This window comes from Manis javanica, chromosome 12 (assembly GCF_040802235.1).
Source record: "Manis javanica isolate MJ-LG chromosome 12, MJ_LKY, whole genome shotgun sequence".
NCBI lineage: Eukaryota > Metazoa > Chordata > Mammalia > Pholidota > Manidae > Manis > Manis javanica.
Window position 1 is genome coordinate 57,052,837 of NC_133167.1, and position 17,067 is coordinate 57,069,903.

Below are 17,067 nucleotides of genomic sequence, written 5' to 3' on the forward strand. Positions count from 1 at the left end.
TGTTGGGAGATCTGTGCACCTCCATGGCCTGAGCAACTATCTCCTTCCCAGTTTGGAGAAGTTTTCAGCAGTTACTTCCTCAAAGACACTTTCTATCTCTTTTTCTCTCTTTTTTTCTTCTGGTATCCCTATAATACGAGTATTGTTCCACTTGGATTGTTCACACAGATCTCTCAGTGTTCTTTCATTCTTAGAGATCATTTTTTCTCTCTGTGCCTCAGTTTCTTTGTATTCCTCTTCCCTAATTTCTATTTCATTTATTCTCTCCTCCACTGTATCTAATCTGCTTTTAATATTCTCCTCCATTATATTCTTCAATGATTGAATCTCCATCCTAAATTCATTCCTGATTTCTTGAATATTTTTCTAATCTCCTTGAGCATGTTAATGATTTTTATTTTGAAATCTCTTTCAAGATTCATGAGGTCGATTTCATTTGAATCTTTCTCAGGTGTATTCATAATTCTGCTTTGAATCAGGTTCCTTTGACGCTTCATAATTTGTCTGTGGTGCCCTCTAATGCCTAGAAGCTCTATGCTCTGGAGCTGCTCAGGCCCTGGAGCAATGTCAGGGGTCTCAGGGGAGTGGTGTTGGTGCTTGGTGCGAGGAAAGAGCTGTTTCCTGCTTCCTGGCTGCTATGCCTGTCTCCACTGCCAGATCCAGTGGGCTGAACACACAGGTTTAAGCCTCTATGCTTCGTGTTTGTATCTGCCATAGGCGGGGCTTCCCTCTGGCTGGCCTGACACCATGGCAGGGGTTGCCAGTTTGCGAGCCTGAGCCAGGTGCAGGCCATCTGGGAGGAAGACACAGAAGGCTGTATATCACAGTGGGGGGCCGTGGAGCTGCATAGCCAGGCAGGGGGATGGAGTGCCTGAAGATCATTTAAGCTCCCAACCTGCTGCGCTGGGAAGAGTGCACCCGGACAATTTTGTCTACCTGTCCTTTCTCCTGAGCAGTAAGCTCTGTGCAATGCTTGCCCGTTTAACAGCCCTCTCGCTTTTAGGAAGTCTCTCAGACTGCCCACCCAGATCAGCTGGATATGAATCCCTGTTTTCCACAAGCAGCTGGAATCTCTGTCTCTCCAGGTATTCCACCTGTCTTAGCTTTCTAATCACACTAATTCACCAGAGCACCATGCAATGTAGGTTCATGCTCCCAGAGCAGATCTTCAGGGCTAGCTGGTCAGCAGTTCCAGGCCTCCACTACCTCCCCACTCTGTTTCTCTTCCTTTCACTGGTGAGCTGGGGTGGGGGAAGGACTTGGGCCATGCTGGGTCACTGCTTTGGTACATTACCCTGTTCCATGCGGTCTGCTCTTTTCTCCAGGTGCATGCAGTCTGGTGCAGCCTTCTTTCCTGTTGCTTTTTCAGGATTAGTTGTATTAAATTACATTTTCATATTATATGTGGTTTTAGGAGGAGGTCTCTGTCTCACCTCTCACACCGCCATCTTTAATCCAATCCATCCCTCTAAGTTTTCTTTAGCTTCATAATGTAATATTTTATGTTACAAATGTTTTGATATGCAATATTTTGTTTGTTATTGGGTTCTGAATGTTTTCTGATATCCGTTATGATTCCTTCTTTCTTCCTCGAGTACTTTGGAAGGGTGTTTCTTAAGGTATAAACATATAGGAGTGCTTCTAATTATGCATTTTTGGTTACAAATCCATGTGGTCAAATAATTTGATCTGTATGATGCCATTTTTTTTTAATAGGGGAGATTTGTTGAAACTGCTTTTGAAAACAGCATTTGATTTAAATGTTTCATAAGTATTTGGAAAGAATGCATATTTTGAGCCATTAACTGTGATGTTACATACATGTCCATTTCTTTAAATTTATCCATCCTGTTGTTTAAATTTTCTATAGCTGTTGATTTTTATGTCTGTCTCAACAGTCAATTGCTGAGAAAATGTGTTGAAATCTCTCAATATGGTAGTAGATTTGTCAATTTCTCCTGTGGTTCTGTCAGTTTTGCTTTACATAGTTCAGGACTTTAGGTGCAGGCAACTTAGAATTGATATCTTTCAAATGATTTGAATTTCCAATTATGTAATGATTTTCTTTGTGTCTAGTAGTTTACTATAAACGTATTTCTCTATTGGAACTGGTGACACCAGGTTTCTTTTGTTTGGTATTTACCTGGTATGTCCTTCTGTACCTTTTTACTTTATTTCTATCTTTCTGTATTATTAAGTTTTAGACATGTCTCCTATAAACAGCATAAAGCTGGGTTTTAAAATAACTGAGCTTAACGTATTTGTCTTTTAACTGAGGCAGTTAGTCAGTTTATATTTGTTGTAAGTGCAGACTATTTAGATTTTTATTTATTGTCTTCTATGTTTCTATTTGTCTCACTTTTTCTATATTACTTATTTGTTCTTCCTTCCCCTCTTCTGGATTGGTTATATATTTTTTCATTCAGTTTTTTTCTCTAGTAGTTTCAAAGCTATACTGTCTGTTTTTATATTTCAGTGGTTATGTCAGAAATGTTTAACTTAATTCATTAGTAGCTTATGGTCTCCTGAATTATGTAAGAGGCTTTTTTAAAAAAAATTAAGCTATTGTTGATTACAATCTTATGAAGGTTTCACACGAGCAACATTGTGGTTTCATCATTCACCCATACTATCAAGTCCCACCACACATACCCCATTGCAGTCACTGTCCATCATTGTAGTAAGATGCTATAAAATCATTACTTGTCTTCTCTGTGCTATACTGCCTTCCCCATGAATTTTGTCCTCATTCTTAAAAAATATAATTTGCTCTATACAAATATCTAGTCTGATAATTATTTTAATGTTATTGTCCTCAGCATATGTCATTCTACTCTCTTCTTGATGTCATTGTTATTGTTGAACTCAGCTGTCAGTGTAAGTATCTCCATTCGAGGTATTCTCTCTTTTTTCTCTGGCTACTCTTTGTCTTCATGATCTACAATTTCACTATAATGTATCTTGCTATGAATTTTGTTTTATTTCTTCTGCTTGGGGCTTGTGGGATGCTTGAATCTATGAATTGTTTTTTATCAGTTCTGGAAAATTCTCAGCCATTATTTCTTCAAATGTTGCCTTTGCCCCAGTCTCACTCCTTTTCTTCTTTTTGGAACTCTGATTAGATCTTGTTAGACTGTCTCATTCTAACATTTGTCTTTTAACTTTTGTTAAAGGCCTGCATCTCTCAGCTTTCCTTATATCTTCCTATGGCCATGTGTGTGACCTTTCCAGGCCAAGGCTTTTAGGAAGTAAGCAGGTCCTTTATGCTCTTTCTCTTTATGTCAGTTTCATAGAGACAATATGAGGCATTAAGCTTGGTGAGTGGCAGCGCCATGAGATGAAGAAGGGAGCTACAGTCCCTGAACTATTGCAAGGACAGAAATACAGACTAAGAATATTCAACTTGGGCTGTTATGTGAGAAAGAGAGAAACTTCTGTCTTGTTTGAACCATTTTGTATTTTGGGTTTATTTGTTCCTGAAATCTAGTTTACCTTAGTTAATGCAATCTTTCAATAAAAAAAAAAGATTTATGGAGGGATAATTCATATATCATATAATTCACCCATTTAAAGTGTACAATTCAGTGTTCTTTCAATTTGTAAGTTCTTTTGTCTCTTTGACCTTAATTCTTGACAGATTTCTTTTTGTCTGTCTTCTAGTTCCTTAATTCTATTATGCTGTGTCTTATTTACTGTTAAATCTATTAAGTGTTTAATCTCACATGCTACTTTTTAAAATTATGGGATTAAACATTCTTTTTAATATTCTGTATCTGGTAATTCAAGGGTTTGAAGTGCTTTGGGTCTGATTGTGCTAGCTTTTGTTTCTGTTGGTTCTTATATATGACCTTGACTCCTTGTGTGCTTAGTAATTTTGACCCTTGTGTTGTTTAGTTTTTCTTGGAAATTTATCCTTTGAGATTCTTTGTGCCCTGGAAGGAAAGAAATTACTTCCTATGAAGTATTTGCATTTGCTTTTGTTAGGCACCTGGGGCATTTTTTACCAGTTGAGGATATCCTTAAATAATATTGACTTCAGGTATTATTTAGGCTGCTTCAAAAGTATGAATTTGTGGTACAAACTTGTAAGAAGGTCAGCCTGTGGTTACAAATTCCCAGGGTATAATTTTCTCCACTCTACTCATTACCAGGTTTTGAGACTAGTGGTTTTCCATGCAGCCTTTTGGGGGATAGAAGCGGGTAGTTTATTTTAATCCTCGGTTTCACTGAATTCCTTTGTTTGGGCCCCAGTTTTGTGAGGGCTCTAACATAGGGCACTCCAATTTGGGTGGTCCCTGGGCTTTGTCTTCTGTCTAAACACAAAAATCTGTGCCCAAGTTCACTGTGTTCAACAAATGCCCTGAGGGTAAAGCTTATTCAGTACTGCCTTCCAGGGTATTCCTTACTCTTTTGCTCTCATATGGATGCATTGAAAACGTTTTTATATTTTATCCAGCATTTTTAGTCATTACCAAGAAAGGAGTGTTGGTACTGATAGCCTAATATGTTGCCAGAAACTGAACTTCTTTTTAAATTGAAGGAGGGTTGATACATAATCTTATATTGGTTTCAAGTATACAACACAGTTACCCATATTATTAAATCCTCACCCCCACTAGTGAAGTTACTATCTGTCAACATAGGAAGATGTTACTGAACCACTGGCTATATTCTCCCCATGACCAGCTTATATTATGATTGAGATTTTTGTGCCCTTTTATCCCCCTCACCCTCCTCACCCACCCACTCCAACCCTTCTCCCTTGGTAACCACCGGTCATTTCTCTGTGTCTATGAGTCTGCTATTTTGTTCATTTTGTTTTGTTTTGTTTTTAGATTCCACAAATAAGTGAAGCCATATGGTATTTGTCTTTCTCTGCCTGGCTTCTTGCACTTAGCATAATTCCCTCTAGGTCCATCCATGTTGTTGCAAATGGCAGAAATTCTTTCTTTCTAATGGCCAAATAATATTCTACTGTGTATATGTACCACCTCTTCTTTATTCCCCCATTCATCTATTAATGGGCACTTTGGTTGCTTCCATATCTTGGCTATTGTACATAATAAGGCAATAAACATAGGGGTGTACATATCTTTTGGAATTAGGGATTTTGTTTTCTTCGGGTAAATTCCTGGAAGTAGAATTACTGGGTCATATGGTATTTCTGTTTTTAGTCTTTTTAGAATCTCAAATTTTGAGGAATTTCAAAAAACTATGAGGAATCCATACTGCTTTCCATAGTAGCTGTACCAATTTACAATCCCACTGACAGTATAGGAGGGTTCCCTTTTCTCCACATCCTTGCCAACACTTGTTATTTCTTTTGGATAGTGATGATTCTGACTGGTGTGAGGTGATATCTAATTGGGGTTTTGATTTGCATTTTCCTGATGATTAGTGATGTGAAGTATCTTTCCATGTGTCTGTTGACCATCTGTATTTCTTCTTTGGAGAAATGTCTGCGGTCCTCTGTCCTTTATTTAATTGGGTTATTTGTTTTTTTGGTATTGAGGCATATGCGCTCTTTATGTATTTTGGATTAACCCCTTGTTGGGTAAATCATTTAAGAATATATTCTCCCATATTGTAGATTGCCTTTTTTGAATTAGAATTGTCCAGATAAATTCTCACTTTTGATAAAGACTTGTTTATCAATTATAGGTAGTAGAGGGTCTTGACAGCAGGCATAATTTACATAATCATTGACCCTCTCCCTTCCTTGAACTTCCAGGTATAGCTGGCAAGGGAAGAAAAAGCAAAGGTAATTTAGAAAGAGATGATATATAATTTTATAGGGTTTAAAAGAGAAATGTGGGAGAAAGGAAACTATATATTAACACAAGTCATTATGCTAGTACTTCACCTATGTTATCTCATTACAATATTTTTGTAAAGCATACATAATTACAGATTATTTTACAGATGATGTAGGAGTTAATATTAATATTTACTGCATGTCAGGTCACTGCCCAGTAACTTACATCTTTCTTCAATTAGTACTGCTTTATAGGTGAGGAGACAGAGGTTTAGAGAATACTTTGTTCATTGTCATTCAATAGCCGCCAACCACTTGGAGAGTGTTCTTAGGGTAAGATAATTGTATTTGGTATCCTATTTAAAATCATGCCTGCTTTGCCTCCTCATGTGCTCATCAGAATGGTTCTGAAGTATTAATAACAATAACTAATGCTTATTATGTACCAGATACTCTTCTAACTGCTTTATACGTGTTACTCATTTAATACTAACAGTAGCCCTGTAAAGTAGGTCCTATAAAGTAGGCCCTATCTTCATCCCATTCTAAATATGAGGAAACTAGAGTTTAGAGAGTTTAAGTAAGCTGCCCAAGGTCAAAGAACTAATAAATATTGGGAAGTGGGGATTTGAGTCTGCTGGGTGACCCGTGTCCACTGTCTGTACTCTTGACCGCCGTGCTGCACTGCCTCTCAAAACGGGAACCAAGACTCTGAGCATTGGAAGCAGATTCTGCTTTGCGATGGAGTTAGAATTTCTTCTAACAACTGGTCCAAACATATTCATCAGAATCAGAGGGCAGTTAAATGAGTGAGGGGATAAAGAAGTATTGGTCTCATTGTTCAGAACTCTCGGTGTTAAAATGAATTATGGAATGGAAAGGCTATCTGTCATTGCCAAGATGGATAACCAGTGAGAAAACGGCTGTGTGGGGGCACAAGTACACAGAAATGATGATATCAGCAGAGAAAAATAGCTCTCCTGAGACCTGCCGTCAGTTTCTTCATGTTTGCATTTAGCCAGGTGAGATTGTCAGGCACAGCACAGGACAATCACTAGAACTCTGGTGTATGTTTCTCATCTTAGGAAGAACATTACTAAACTTCTCTCTCATTCCATGTGAGTAAGGGCCCAAAGGATTACGAATGGGTTAAAATATTTGCCAACCATTTATGACACCATTAAATATAAGTGGTTGTGTTTGCCTAGTTTAAATACTCATTTACTCTGTGAGAGTGAGCATATGGGGATTTTAGGGTTCATGCTTTAAATCATTTTGGTGAAGTCTTATGCCAAAGGAAGAATATAATGACTTGCTCTAAATAAAAAAATTATTTCTTTCAGAATGATAAGCCCAAAACTTTAACTGCAGAGCCCTTCTCTGGAGGAAACTGCAAAGGTATTTTTTCTTCCAAAGTTGGCACTTTGTTTAGCTTCCCAGTAGGAGTGCTTAGTATACAGGGGATGTCAGCTTGAGCCCAGGCCAGGGTTTGAATGTGTGCGAATATGTCTGGTAGACACATGGATAGCACCTAAACAATACTTGTAAGTTGGGCTGGGGAGCTTTAAGGAGAGAACTCACTTTAAAGAATGGAGATGCCAGGTTTGCCTGACCCAATGTTAGAGGTCTGATTACTGCAGGGAGCATATTGCCTATAAAAGTCAAACCACAAAGAAAACCTAAAATTCTGTATGACACAGTCATACAAGCACCACTACTTTGCAACCTTGGAACAGGGTATAATGTCAATGCTAGTCAACATTAGGCAGACACCCCATCTCACCACACATTTCTGGCATCTGGTGGCAGAAGAGCAGCAGTGTGGCTGGCAGAGAGGGCAAGCCTGGTGACATGGCGGCAGCACCTGGTGACATGGAAGTGCCCAGCAGATGCCAGAGAGAGCTACAGTAGATGCTCAGGCTATTTGTGAGCACCCCTGAATTCCAGGAGCACCGACTGCAGGGAGCACTTGGACTTCCAGAAGAGCTTGAGAAACTTTTATAGGATGTTGAGGTCCTGCCGGGTGGACACAGGGCCAGTCGAATTTGAGTTCTAATTATTAGTGTGATTCTGTTGTACTCATAGGTTGGGGAGGCCTAGAGAAACTCAAGTTCTAGTCATATTTTTATAAGAAGATTTTCAGTACAACTAGAGGCCACCAAGTAGATATAATCATGTTATTGCCTATATAGATGGCCTAGGATAATCCTTAAAGAGCTTTGTAAAATGGGACAAGGTGATCAAAGGTGCAAACTTGCAGTTATAAGAGAAATAAGTTCTGGGGATTTAGGGCACAGCCTGGTGACTATAGTTAACAATGTTTTCGTACATTTGAAAGTTGCTAAGAGAGTGGATCTTAAAAGTTCTCACCACAAGAAAAAATATTTGTAACTGTGAGCTGATGGATTTAACTAAATTTGTTGTGGTAATTGTTTTTCAAAATATACATATATCAAATCATTATGTTTTGCCCCTAAAAATAATACAATGTCATGTCAATTATATCTCAATAAAATTGGAAAACGAACTTTCTAAACATTCGTTAATGGACACATCAGTGCTTTGAAGTTTAGCATTGTTTTATATGATCTCAGGCTTTGAACTTGAAGATAGAAGGAATACACATGAGTAAATTAAAAACTTTATATTAATGATATTTTAATAGTTGAATTTTATTTTTATCTCTTCTTGGGTAGAGAAGGCTTTGAGAAAGGTTAATGGGCAACAGCCAGAAAACTAATTAGTGGTTTTAAAATTTCCATTGGTGAAATAAATGGATATCTACTCAATAGTACACTTCAGAGAGTAATTGGTTAACAAATATTTATTAAATACATTTTAACAAACTTATTTTCTGATAAGGCCAATAGGCCTCAGAAAAGGTCACCTAGCAAAGCCAAGGTTTAACAACAAATTAAGAACACCAAGTGTGAGATGAGAAGAAAAGTAGGAACATGTCCAAGACTGCAAAAAATATACAATGTGGAAGGTTTTTGTTTTTCTCTCTCCATATTCTTATTATGCTTCATTTGTGATCATAGACACCGTGCTCTATAGATGTAGTGTAAACTCTTCTTAGTTGTTAACCTTTTGTTAGTGGAATCAGAGCATGTCTGATTTAGATTTAATCGTTTGGTTTTATTTGAGCTTTACAAAGTTACGCAGGGAAATTCTTGTTCTAGTTGACAGGAAGTTCTGGGTGGTCCAAAGTTGTCCATTTTTCCTGGGGGAAGTTGAGGCAGGGAGGAAGGCTGCAGTCAATTCCATATGAAGACTGTGGGCAGGATTGGGTTAATCCTGGCCATATCAGGCACTAAATTTTCATTTCATTACAGTTTGGTTTAATGACTGAAATAATAGAAATAGAAATTTTACGGTAAAATGAAATTTACCTGTTGACTATTTTGGCAGAAAATGGGAGAATAGACTGCTAATTTAAGAGTCCCCATCTTCATTCTCATAAATCATTATACTGACTTTATAGTCCTATTAACATTTATGAAGTAGCTGCAGTGCTAAGATATATAGAATGATGATTTGAGAACATGTATAAGAAAAGGATGGGTCTGAACTCAGTGCCCTTCAAAAATGTCACAGTGATATTGTGTAATTTTCCTTTTTCCATTGTGCTTTGCTTGTTTTGGACTAGTAGTTGAAAATTTGAATGTTCTGGTGTTTGCATTACCCTACTGTTAGTGCTGGCTGGCAGTAATCTTAGGAGTTTGGGGGAAAATTAGTAGAGAGAATGTACTGTTTTACTTTTTTACTTTATTCCACACAGAGTCTTTGGAAAAAGCCCAAGAAAATTACCTTCTTGAGTTTCTTTAATGTCTAAAATATCTGTAATGCTGTTTATTTCAAAAGTCAGTGAAATATATAGACACTGTAAAATGTATTTTTTCAAGCCTTTATATTCTGAATTAGAGGGCCCTTCTGGATTATTTTCTGTTTCTTTGCTCCTGCATTTCACAGTTTTAAACCCTTGCTCCTTTATTTAAACAAACAAATAAACCTAATTAAACACAAAAAGTTTCCCCCTAATTATCAAAGTGATACATACTTATTAACATGGCAGTGAGACAAGTAAGCCATAGAGCCATTTTTCAGAGATAACCTCCTCTCTGACTTCGAGTTCATTCTTTCTAGATGGGTGTGGATGTATAATTTTTGGTTTTGTTTTTAAGCATTGGCATTGCAAGAGGTCCATGAGTGGGCTCTGGCTCCCCACTGGTTCAGTGTTATGACATCAGAAGTGGGTCTTGCTCTTCATTGGCTTATTTACTTGGAAGACCTCAGAGAAGTAGTTTCCAGCTATCATTGACTTACCTCCTTTCTTAGGCTTAGGGAGATGAACCTGATTTAATAATAGGAATCAAAACATTTCTTTAGCCAAGTCACACTGATATATGAAAGTTTTCTCTAATTTATTAGCTAAATGTAGAGCATTGTAAACTAAAATATGTTCATTAAGACTGACAGGCTTTTCCTTAGGCAACAACATCGCAACAGCGTTCTGAAGGAAATTCTCTTATAATTGGGGTCAAACTCATATTCAATTTTGTGTCAGTGTTTTCATACAGCATTGCATTACCAATATTTTCCATGTCACTAAGTACTTTACAAAGACCTTATTTTTTTTTAAATTTATTATTTTATTTTGGTATCATTAATATACACTTACATGAACAACATTGTGGTTACTAGATTCCCCCCATTATCAAGTCCCCACCACATACCCCATTACAGTTACTGTCCATCAGTGTAGTAAGATGCTATTGAGTCACTAGCAAAGACCTTATTTTTAATGGCATCGTGAAATTTCATTGAATTGGGAATGTCATCATTATTTAACTACTTTCCTAATTTTGGATATTTGGATCCTTTCCATGTTTTAGAAACTTGTTTTTGTAATACTGTGGTAAAAATACTTTTATTTTAAATATAAACTTTTGACCTTATTTGTGACTGTTTCCTTGAGAATATATGCTTTAAAGATCCAGTGACCTCTTTATTGGTCTCCATAACTTCAGTCTATCTTTTGCCTGTTGCTGCCAGATGAATTTTCCTAAAATATCAATTATGTTATCCATTCCATCTCAGCAGCCCTCAAGGGCTTCTTATTGCCTCTCGATTCTTTAGCCTGTGGATTAAAGTACTTGATAGTCTTACTCCTCCAACATCTCAGCTCTTTCCCCAAGGTTTTTCTCCTTCCAGTGTCCTCCTTCCCTCCTTGCTAGCCTGTTCAGATATCCCAGGACACGTGTGTGTGTGTGTGTGTGTGTGTGTGTGTGTTTAAATGCATTGTAGAAGGTCTGGAAGGAGACATGCCAGACTTCGTGGGAAAGGGCCCTGAGAGAATTCATAGAAAGGTTTAAGGGTAACTTTCACTTTTTACCCTCTGTACTTCTATATTATTTTGAACTTTTTACAAGTATTCATTTTTTAACTTAAAAACAATAAAAATTGTAAATATTTGTTCAAACCCGTATAGGGTTCTAAGATATAGTGGAGGATGGGTTTATGAAACTGCTTTCTAAAATATTTTAAAGCTTTGGGGAAATGCTAATTGTGGTTCCATCTATGACTTTGCTCCGATAATCTAGAAAGCACTCAGCACTCCTTTGCTAGTTCAACTCTCACACAGCTTTCAAAGCTCAGCCCAGTTTCTGTAGGTTAATAAACCCTGCCTTGATTACTGACCCCCACCAGTTGTTTCTACCAACTTAGAGTTGTACGAAATTGACTTCCTTGGTCTTCAATTTGGGGGCATATGATGACAGATAAAGAAAGATTCATTTAGCAGCCATCTGAACAATGAAAAATGATTCAGAATAACTATTTATGTAACTGTCTTACCAATTTTTTTTTGTATTTCATATATAATGGTTATTTAATTTTACTTTTTGCATTTAGGGAAGGGCAATGATTTTAGGTACCCTGCTGTCTATCTGATCTTGGTAATGTCCCAATTCCTTTTGGGATTTCTTCATCCAGAATATGAAGGGATTGAACTAGGTATGTCTTCTAACGTACCTTTGGTTTAAAAAGTCTGTGGTTCTGTTAGGTGATATGATTTTACCTGATAACTGGCTTAATTTAAAAATGGCTAGTATCTCTTAATAAAGTCACTCCAAATCTTTTTATCTAAAGATACTAAATTGGGTAATTCAATGTAAGTAATTATTTGATGCAGTTGGAAGCACATTGACTATGAAATTCAAAGGACCTGGATTTGAATCCTAGCTCCACCATACTAAATTCTGTCATCTAAGACAAGTTACTTGATCTCTTTAGTCTCCTTATATATAGTTTCCTTATATATAAAAATGAGGATAATCATCTTTGTCTCCCGGGACTATGCCTGTAGATGTACCCATGACAGTGCCTGATGCATAGAATGCTGTCAATAAATGTTTGTTCTCTCTCTTTCTTCATCAGTAACTTTTATTGGTGAAAGGCACACTTTAAAAAGCAGCAAATGCTATTCTATGTATTTACATGTATATAAGGGAAATTCAGAGAGAATAAAATGGGTGCTTTAAAATTGAGATGGGATAACTATGAATAGGTGCAAAGAGTTTGTGTAATCCTTGCTCTAACTGTAGGCTGTAATACAGAGCTACAGTAGGCCAGTGTATTATTTTCTTTCTTATAGGACTTCAGGCTGTGGCTAGTAACAGGAGGATTATAAAAGTCAGATGCACCTTTGATGCCGTATAATGGTTGGTTAAGATAGTCAGCGATTAGGAACCGTTTATCAAATACTGTAGTGCCTCAAATACTTTCAAGGCTGACATCTATTAGCACAGAAGACACAGTGCCTAGGAGATCTTCTAGGGCCTATGAATTGTTTTAACTGCTTTTAAAAGTAGAAGAATAAAGTGAGTTTTTAGGTTGAATGAAGTATTTTAATATATACATCTTTATAGCAATGCAGTTGAAAAATATAGCTTTTAATATTTTTTTTAATGGAGGAAGGGGACCACAATAATAGCATAGGCTTGGATGCTTTGATGAAGTTTTAGACTTTCTCCCAGGAAACCCGTCTTTTGACAACATCAGGCTAAATAGTGTTTGTCTATGCTAATTTCATACTTTCTTGAGATGCATCAGGAAGGGAGGCTTATTAGTATGGTCAGAGACCCATCCCACTGCAAGAGTCTTTCTGTTTTTATCCCTGACTCCATGAGAAGGCAGGAGACATGCCAAACATGAAAACAAAGCAATAAAAATAGGTATTTATAACAAGCTTCAGACTCTCCTAACATAAGATTAGAATCTTGGGAGTAGAGATTTTCCTCTTATCTCAAACTTATGTAAATTTAATATACAAGGCCATGAATATTAATGTATGTGTAAAAGAAGGTTTTGGAAAAATTCATTAACAGTCATACACACAGAAAAGATTGGTAAATCTAATTTTGGCTGAATAAAAAAAAATATGAACCGCTTAAAAATAGGATATGTAGAATAGAGCTGTCACTCTGAGATGCAGAAAAGCAGGTACTGTGAGCAGACGGGGTATATGGCATATTATCTCAGTACAGAGGGTACCATGAAAAGTGGGATATTTGGTCAATAAATTGGCTGATCTCAGCTCTGCCTCTCAGGAAATCTTGTGGTATGAAAGGGTGAAGTAGGGTGGAGATTAGTCACTGTAATTCGAAGCCAGCTGTTCCTAAAAGCTTGGCTCTGGGAGCCTGTCATAATCTAAAAGGCAGCCCTAATGTGGAAGGGGCTATAAATTGGTTGGAGAGAAAAGGTAGAAACTGTTTTCTTCCATCATCCAGTTTGTGAGCTTTACTTTTCAGCTTAGACTGATCATTTTAGGTTAATAATTTATGCTAACAATAACTAACATATCAGGAGCATTTACTTTGTGCTAGATCCTGGGCTAAGCGCCGTACATGGATTGACTGTTTATCCTCGCAGCAATCCTGCAAGGTAGGAACTGTTACCATTCCCATTTCACAGATGAAGAAATGGAGTTTAAAGAGATTGAGTGACTTATTTGAGTTCTCACAGCCAACCAGAAGCTGTGACTGGACACTGGAGCCTGCATTCTGACCTCTGCCATCCCCCCTGTGGGACCCACCTCTGCTGATCATACAGTCAAAATGCAGGAGTGTCAGGGAGTGTTATGGGTTGAGCTGTGTCCTCTTCCAAATTTGAAAGTTGAAGTCCTAATCCTAGTACCTCAGAATGGTACTTTATTTGGACCCAGGTCTTTACAGAGGTAATCATGTTAAAAAGAGATTGTTGGGGTGGACCCTAATGTGTTCTGTGTTCTTATCAAAAGGGGAAATTAGGACACAGAGTTGTTCATAGAGGCAAGATGATGTGAAAAGAGATACTCGGAGAACGAGAGGGTCAAGTCAAGGCCAGAGGCCTGGGACAGATCCTTCCCTCAACTCTGGGAAGGAAGAAACCTTGATTTTGTGTTTCTAGCTCCCAGAAAATGAACTGTGATCCAAATTTATGTTGTTTCAGCCACTCAGTCTGTGTGTGGTACTTTATTATGGCAATACTAGCAAACTAATACAGGGGCTGGGACATCTTTTGTGTGGACAAATAAGGTTCCAGTGCTATTTTTGGAGGGCCTGAGCAGATCTCCTTATTCTCCTTGTAGGTAGAGAATAAGCAAATGTTAAGTAATGGATTTTTGTTTTCATGAATTTTGGACAAACTTAAAATAAAGGTAGTCTAGGGATTTGGGGTTACAAGCATCCTGAACTGCTAATTCGTGGCAAGTAAGACTCAGCACATAGTAGAATTAAGTTGTCTTCCATACCTTTCAAATAAATGACTTCTTTAATGTCAGATATTATTAGCCAAAATGAATTTTCAACTCAATTCAAATATTGAATAATGGTAGTGATGATAGTAGAGTCTTCTGTCCTTAAGGGTATTTGGACACCCTTGGGGCAGAAAGAAATTAGAGTGAGCTGGAGTGTTTTAATCACAATTAAAGATACAGCCAGTGGGACTAGTTCAGAATGCTTGGGATGCAGTTATTTGGACCCAAATCATTCTGTAAAATTTGGTAGGATTAAAAAAAAACTTTCTTTTTTCAGGCAGATGACTTTAAAAGAATTCTTTGTAAGACAGACAAAGCATTATAACCATAGTTGCAGGCTGCTCATGTTATTTGCATATAAATAATTTGTTACATACTAATGAAAGGAGTAATTTATTCTTTCTTTCTCCTTCCTTCTCTCGCAGCACTGGACGTGATGCTCACCCTAGTTTGCTGAGGAAGTCAGAGTCACCCCCAACCACCTTCCTGACAGGCGGCCACCTAGAGCGCTCACTTGATTTCTTAGTGTTTTCTTGGAAGCTCTTGTTTAATATTCCAGTCTAGAGGGGCTTCATCAAGCAAAATGAAAATCCACTCCAGAAAAACAAATTTTTTTTTTTGGTGAATGCTTATCATTTTGAAATACTGTAAATATTTCATAGGTGAAAATAATTCCATATATATGTATATATTGTTACATATTTCTTCTTCAAAGGAAATCAGTGATCAGAAGGTATTTTTTCTTAGTTGTGACTTAAAAATGTAGGTGTGATATATTTAATTTTACTTTTGATAAGTCATATTTGGCTAGGAAATAGTATACAAAACATTTCATTGTGCTTGTTAAGTATATCCTATATCTCTTTTTGGGCCACCCCAAATTCTTTAGCCTTTACCTATGTCTCTAGAGCTCTGGACTTCTTTTACTCCAGTTACTAGATGGCGACTGACTTTGTGTGTCCCCAGGATATAATAGATGGGAGAGAGCTGATAGACTATTTCTCTTGTCCACCCCTTGTTGGACTATTCCAAAGGAAAGCTTTCTGTAGTCTATTCCAAGAGGCTGTGTCTCTTTGTGAAAGTAATACAATATCTTGTATTTGCTCCCCAATCTTACCTGCTTCAGTTCCCTTTTCCATCACTCTCACTGCCCTGGGATTACATTTCTCAATAAAGCTTAGAATTTAAGCCATACCCCAGGTTCAATTTTCAAGGGAACTTATTCCAGGACAATAAAAGTTCTATAAATGTTTAATAGAATGAAAAACAAAATCTGGGCTAAATCTAGCCTTTTGTTTAATCATTTTCATCTTTCTGTGCTTCAGAAGAACTTGATCTGTACCTCCTGACTCATCTATTTTGTCTCTGCCTCTGGATTGGTAGGTATGGAGCCCAGGAAAAGCCAACAAATCAAAATTGATTTCACTGATGGTAAGTGGTCTACCAGATGCCTCAAAGAGAAGTTTCCTTTCCTGAAGGCTGATGTAATAAGGGAAGAAGAGGGATGAATGATTCTGGGTGAAAAGAGAATAGTCCAGACTGTGGACCTGAAGCCCATCTTTTCCTCAGAGACTTAGTTTACTTCTAGATAAGTCATGGCCACCTTCTCTAGGTTCCTTCCCTGTTAGAAAAACTGCCACATAAATTCTGGTTTTTATTCACCCTTGAGAAGAAAACTAAAGTATGTTTTTAATGTCTACCCAGTTAGAGTGAAATGAGACTGGAAAGACTGAAAATGTGAGTCTGCCTATTAAAAGGAAAAAAGGAAAGAAGGAAATTTTAATTAATTTTTTAAAACTACTCTCTTGCCTTTGGTAACTGGGAATTGTTAGGAACTTCACGGTAACTAAAGGAAAATTGTTTATGACATTTAAGATGTTAAAAAAAAAGATATCCAGCCTCTGTCATATATTTCAGTGCGTGTTGGTACCCAGGGCCAAAACCTTTGTCCTCTTGGAAATAAATGTAGGCATGATTATTACTTTTACTGCCATCACTGTTATTAATAATAAAGAAGATTTTTACAGAAATGAAAGTAAGGAGGCACCAGCTATGCTGACCTATATGAAACTTTTTGTAATTTAAGGAAAAAAAGACAAGAAGAGACAACATTTAGAGTATTTCATATTTTTGTGTGTGTATATGAAATTGGGGTCAAGTAACTATATTTGTAGGTAACTTTTTTTTATAGAATGATGTAGTTAATCATATCCATAGTAAAGGAGGAAAATTATAATTTTGTATAATCTGGCAACTGAAAAGTATGAAAATGAAAGCCTTGGTAGGGAACTTAAAAAACAATCCTGAAAGGTCTGCTTTTATCAAGATACATGTGGGGAAGCTTTATTATAAATCAACTGATCAGACTATGACTCATTTCAGGGATGTTACTGGAAATGGCTGTTTGGATTTTACCATCACTGCAGGTAATGCTTGAACTTTTCACTGACCATAAAGATGTTTCAAAAACAGTGACATAAGCTGCACTCAGCGGAGTCCAACTGCTGCAACAAAT